General features: G+C 49.3%; 1 pseudogene; it reads right to left on the bottom strand.

The window, feature by feature from the left end:
• Positions 1-3,753: 3,753 nt before the first annotated feature.
• LOC125519892 lies at positions 3,754-5,917 on the bottom strand (annotated as a pseudogene).
• Positions 5,918-6,746: the final 829 nt, after the last annotated feature.

The raw sequence follows: 6,746 nt of genomic DNA, 5'->3' as shown, positions 1-6,746 counted from the left end.
CGGCTGCCGCTGCATTCACCCACATGTTGCCACTACGTCGCCTTTAGGTGGTAGTGTCGCGGCCCGCGGTCTACCGCCACCCCGACGCCGTCCATTTTAGATCGTTTTTGCACGGACCCTCGCGTTGCCGCTGCATCTTCCCATCAGGCCGTAACGAGCGTGGCATGTGGTCCCTGTCGTCACCTTGTGGTTCTTTCCGCGGCTGCATCGACCCGCGCGCTGCTGCTGCGTTGCCCCTTCGGGTCGTAGTGCTGCAGCCCGCGGTCCATCGCCACCCCGAGGTCGTTTGCTCCAGGCCGTCCTCCTCGCAGCATCGACCCTGGCGCTGCCGCTGCGTCGTTTCATTGGGTCGTAGTGAGCGTGACACGCGGTCCCCGTCGCCACCCTGAGGTCTTCCTCGCCATCGCCCCGACTTGTGAGCTGACACTACATCGCCCCTTCGGGCCATAGCACCGCAACATGCGGTCCGCTCCGCCGTCCTCGCATGTCGACTTCTACGCGTGGTATGTGTCGCGTCGCCTCCCTAGGCGCGGGAACACCATCTTTCGCACCGGTCTTCATCATGCTGTCGGGTTCTTCCTCACCTACTTCGAGCACCGTCGCCGCGCTCCTAACCTAGCCGCCGCCACCTCCTTAGGACGCCGCCGCTGCTCTTCTTTCCGGTCCACGGCGACTACCTCGACACCGGCCACCCCGACTCGACATCGACCATGGCGCCCCTCGCACGGCTACCTCAACGACTTCTGCACCACCCTACGCTCTCAGCTACAACGACATTGGCACAAAGGGCTACGTCCTTCCTTGAGTAATCTCGTCGGTTTCTACTCCAACCATGACTTCCGCGACGCGTCGACCGTTACGACTGTGGGGGGATGTCCGTCGACTTCCCTTTGGATTCCTCTACAGTCTCACCGTCTGCGTCGCTACCGTTGTGACTGCGGGGGATGTTGAGTATCATGGTTATTTAGGAAATGTAGGATATCGTAAGATTTATTCTACCTTGCACTCCAAAATAGTCATGTACTCCTATATATAAATCTACGAGGCTCAAGCAATACAATCATCATATTTCGCCAATTTTCTCTCCCTTCTAATGCCGTCCATGGTCGTTGCTGACTTGTGATTTGCAACTGCTGCTCATCCAATTTATGGCCACTGTGGCCGCTAGCCCTAGCAAAGGCCACCACTACTGCTTCAACCTGCTTAGGTCACAGCGGTGCAACTTGGGCTAGTAGTTTTTTCGACAAAGGGTGAAATTTTATTGGCTCAAAATGGAGCATCAAGAGGATACAAACACAATGAGCATACATCCGGCCTTTGCATAGCTAAGATGCACACAACCAACACCAACACACGCACGCAAAAACACGCCATCAAATAGCAAAGTCATTTAAGACCAAAGCTATGCATGGGCGAGAAAAAAAGAGAAACCTCAAAGCGATCAGATCCATGATCAGCAAACTATATTAATGACCTTATCCGCACCGACCATCTCATGACATCACACGGACAATGAGGTTCTTCAACATCAACGCCTTCAGGAAGGGAGCAACACTCAAGTATCGTCGTCACCTGATCCAACTACCCAAAGTCTGAATTTAGGTTTTCACCCCGAAGAACCACTCTGAGCATATCCGAGCAATGCCTTCAACAACGTAACGACAAAAAAACATCGTCATTGCCAGGTATAACCAACTCGGTTGCACCTAGGTTTTCACCCTAGAGCTCGAGAGCATGTGCTCAAGTAGCACAACCATCAAAGTCACTCATGTGTCGTCGCCACCACTTTTCCACGATCCCAGCAGCTACATGCTTGCGCGACCGCCGCCACTGCACAATCATCGCTCTGCGTCAAGTCGTCGATAGTAGTAGCCATCACATCCTGGACGGGAGGTGATGTTCACACGCCAGCCGCAGACCTGCCCGTCCTTGACGACAGATATTGTCGCCGTCACTGTAGTTCAGCCCATCTATTGACACCATTGATAGAGGTTGCAACCATCACAACTTTGGGGAGGAGGTGCTACCCAAATAGACGAGATGACGTCGTGTCGTGATTTGAGACGAGAGGAAGAGAGAAGAGGGAAGAAAGACAGAGCATCGGTGGTTCCACGAAATTGAAGAGTTGCGGCGGCGGCGTCACCAAGAGCATGCGACAATGGAGAATAACCTTTGAGATTTGTTTTGCAATGCGCCAGCACTTAGCTGAGGAAGAGTGTCTAAGGACAAGGAGGGTACGATCCGGGTCGCACGCAATTTTTTTTCAATCAATGAGGGGAGAAAATTGGTCATCTTTATTTGTGCATGCCATGTTGGACCACGTACACACATGTCATATGCATCTCAAGAAATTTCGACTAATTACTAATGCATGGATCAATCACGAAAATACAATTTCAAATTTATCTTTTTATAATGCAAGTTTTTTATGTGGGCTCCTCAAAACAGGTTTTGTATGTGGGATGGCTTATTTTAATGGTAAAATGAACTCACTTTCACTTAGTCATGATTCTAACTTTAAACTTAGAAAAACAATTCTACCTTTACATTTTACAACATGTAATTGTAAGCTCAAATGTATTATACCTAACGGCAAAGCAGCCAAGCGGCGGCACGAGCGGGGAGCCATGTTGAACTAGAGAACTCGAACCTGTGGGGGTCTTGAGCCATTCTTATATTGTCCCGTTGCAAAGCACGGGCATGTGTGCTAGTAGAAGAGGCAAAGAGATCAATCAACCATCCAAATTTTGGCGAGCTTCAGAAACAGAAGTGTTATAATGAGCAATAGAATGTTAAACAGAAGTTCTTGTCATGTTTTAGTCTCCACGAACTGCTAAAGATGGATGCCATGCCAAGTTTGCATGGTGGAGCCTTCTTACTTTAGACTTGGAATTTAGATAGTGGCAGTTCTGCATAGGCACTGAAAATACTAATGTTGTTGTACACTTGTGATCATGCCAAAGCAAATATGTTTTAATTTGTTAAAACTTTGAAGTTTACCATGCTACAATTTGCTATTACCAAAATAATGTCACACTCTAGCCATTAGCACTTTCGGAAAGGATGGTGCGGGCATTTAAACATAATACTCTCAGACAACAAAACATTAAAGCTGAAACCAATGCCTCACCTTCCAATCCAGTAAAACCAGCCAATCCATCACAACTGAGCTTGAATCCATCCGAGCTGGAAAACCTGCATTCATTTTTTTAGTGAAGAGAACATCATAAATAAAAGTAGAATCTAAAATCCATTGAAGAATAGGTTGGAGAAGGAGGTAGAAAGTAGGGAAGACTGGCAGAACTGGGAAGACAAATTAGATGGCTAATCGCCAATCATGGCTGCTGGAGAGGGATTTGCGGATTTTGTGTAATAAGGGGAATGGGGAATGGGGAAGTAGTGGTGGCATGGTGGTGATTACATACAGACACGTCGAGTAACGGAAGAAGGTGAATCGTAATTGTTACTGGCCCGCAATTATGTAGTAAAACAAAGTAAAAAAAAAGCAGAAAAATCAAACTCTGCAGTATCATGTATTGGTACATATGAGACGATGCACATTCTTGTTCCATTATGACTGTTTATTTATGTTGATGCAACATTAAACCAAAAAAGAATTGAACAAGGAAAAATAAAACAGCCATCGATCTCATGGCATGGACATCGTTCATGGTGATGGTGCCGGAGCAATATCACCTCATGCGGGGACAACGATGATGGGGCTACGCACGACATGCTTCTCCGATACCCAGCTCAAGGTTCCATCCACGTAGAGCTCTTTGCCCAGTTCAAGGCTACTCACGGACACACTGAAGGTCTTCTTCTCTCCGGTTTTGGAGAATGACATAGTATCCGGGATGACGCGCACTGTTAAAGACCTTGGCACATCCACTTTGGCCTTGAATGTTGACTCTGCTGGACCGACATTTGTCACAGTCCGGTTCACAGTGAATTGCGTGGATGTGAGCGGCACGGTTATCGTCGGGTAATTAAGTTGCACGTCCTGGACCTTGGGCAACTTCGCGCAGGACAAACTCGAGTTGTGCACTATGGTTGCTAGGCCGATGTCACCAAGGAGCCAGCAGATGTAGCCAGCGTAGTCAATGACACTGAGGTCGTACACCAAGCCAGGGTCGGCAGCTCTTGCCGGGTTTACATGACCGGCACCTGTGTCGTACACGCTGGCCTTTCTATGTTGCTCGTCCAAGATTGAGCCGCCAGTACCGTTAATGATGTCCGACGTTGTTAGGATGGCAGACTTGATGGTGGCCGGCGACCAGTCAGGATGGATGCCTTTGATGAGCGCCGCGACACCGCTGACATGTGGTGTCGCCATAGATGTGCCTGATATGATGGTGAAAGAGCCCTGTCCATGGCCCGTTTTTGACGGCCAAGCAGCAAGGATGTTGAGGCCCGGTGCCAGTATGTCCGGCTTTAGGATGTTGGGGGCGAGTGAGCTTGGACCCCGAGAAGAGAACGAGGCCACGACGGGGGCAGGGCGGACGCCAAACTGTGTACCGTTGTACGCAAGAGACGCCATAGAGCTATTGTCTGTCGACGCGATGTAAGCTATGAGGGCCTCGCCATCGGCCGCAGTCACCTGTACAACACTGGAGTTGTAATCTGTAACAGTGGTGGTGTAGCCACTGATTTCATCGTTGAACAATACCACACCTGTCGCGCCAGCGCCCACTATGTTGCGGATTTTGGACCGTTGAGCCCTTGACTTATTGTCCTTGCAAAGGAGGATCTTACCAGTGATGCTATTATCATAGTCATAATTGCAGTACCGCCATTCCTTGGAGTAGAGGAGAGAGTGCAACTTTGATCTTGGATTTCCTATCTGGGTAAGTGCTTCTCCGTCAATGGTCTTGCCATTGCCGAGATGTATGTTGACGCTGAAGCTCCGGTCCACGGAGCTAGCGGCGACCGTGAGCAACCATGGTGCTTCATTCGTGACGGAGCTCTGAATCGGACCGTTGTTGCCAGCGGCGCACACCACGAGGATGCCCTTGGACACGGCACTGAACGCGCCAATAGATATCGGGTCCTGATCGAAGCTGGCGCCGGTGCTGCTGCCAAGGGAGAGCGAGAGCACGTCCACCCCATCCTTGATGGCCTCTTCTAGGCCGGCCAGTATAGCAGATGCCTTGCAGTCACGAGCATCACATACCTTATACATGGCAATGTGGGCACTAGGGGCAATTCCAACCGCAGTACCTGTGCCCACGCCATTGTATGATGCGCCCGTTACGAAGTTTCCCGCGGCTGTGGAAGAGGTGTGTGTTCCATGCCCTTGTTCGTCGTCAGAGTCATGATCTGCAATGAGTGACTTGGCACCGATAAGCTTGTTGTTGCACCGGGCCGCGTCGCACGAGCCCTTCCACCTTGCTGGGGGTGGTGGAACACCGTGGTCGTTGAAGGAAGCATGCGCTGCATAGATGCCGCTATCAAGCAGCCCGATGATGACTCCCTTCCCGTAGTCAGCCTGGCTCCAGAACCCAGTGCCATTCCTTAGCCCAAGGAACTCTGGCGTGTGGGTGGTCATTAGTTGCAGCGTTTGGTCTGGGAATGCCCGCACAAACCCTGGCTTCTTGGACACCTTGTCGAGTTCGGCATCGGTGAGCCTTACGGCGAACCCATTGAACACCTCGGTGTAGGAGTAGAGAAGGCGTGACTTGCGAGAGTCACCTGCCAACGATGTCGACAAGAAAGACTCGTACCACTGGTGGTGTGCATCTTCGCCTGCATTCGAGGGTGGTGGCTGGACGAGCACGATGTAAGCACGATAAGCAGAGGATTTTGTGGCATTTTGGTGTATGCTTGTGGTAGCTGGATTAATATAGCATAGTGCGAGTATAGGAAAGAGGGTGGCGAGCAAGAGAAGTTGTACCGAGAGATGTCTAAATGATTTCATTTCTTCAGCCGCACACAGGAACACAAGGAAGATGATGGGAATGTTGGAATATGATCGATACCGCGTAATATTTATATGGCACAAACAATTAATGTGTTGTATCTTATTTTTGGCATGTATTAGTCAATTGATACATCCAGCGCATGTGGTAACACATAAATGACTTCAAAATCTGCTAAATATGGATGGCATAATAAGGTTGTATGGGATTGCAGGAATGTGGGTAATGTATCTACCTGGGTTCATGGGGCGGGATTGGGGGGCAGGGTCTCTTTTGATTTTCCCGATGTTTGTAAATACGCACACTGTAATACTAGGAAAAAATGGAGGATAATTAATAATTTGAAATTAATAGCTGGAGTATATTTGATGTGTTATTATCTCATAATTGTGTGGTATCAACAGATTCTTGAACAATAATCTTGAATTAATGACAATATCAAAATGATGAAATCAAGTGACATTAGTAGAAAAAGGACCTAATGTTTAGCTCATTAGTCCCGGTTTCTAAATGAACCGGCACTAATGTGACAATTAGTGTCGGTTCTAACGGCTAGGCGGGCGACCCTCATTAGTCCCGGTTCGTGTCGAACCTCTAGTACCGGTTCGTTCTACGAATCGGGACTAAAGAGGTGGCGGCAGGCTAGTGTCAGGCTGGGGCCCCACCAACACGTTTAGTCCCGGTTCGTGGCACGAACCGGTACTAGGTGCACCTTTAGTCCCGGTTTGTATAACCAACCAGGACTAAAGATCATCCTATATAAACCCTTCATCAAGCCCGAGCTCTCTATTCTTCCCCTTTCCTCTCCTCTCTGTTTTCTTTCTCTCC

The sequence above is a fragment of the Triticum urartu genome, chromosome 7 (genome assembly GCF_003073215.2).
Source record: "Triticum urartu cultivar G1812 chromosome 7, Tu2.1, whole genome shotgun sequence".
In the NCBI taxonomy this organism is placed as follows: domain Eukaryota; kingdom Viridiplantae; phylum Streptophyta; class Magnoliopsida; order Poales; family Poaceae; genus Triticum; species Triticum urartu.
Note: the sequence above shows the minus strand (reverse complement) of the source record. Positions and strands in the feature narration are given on the sequence as shown.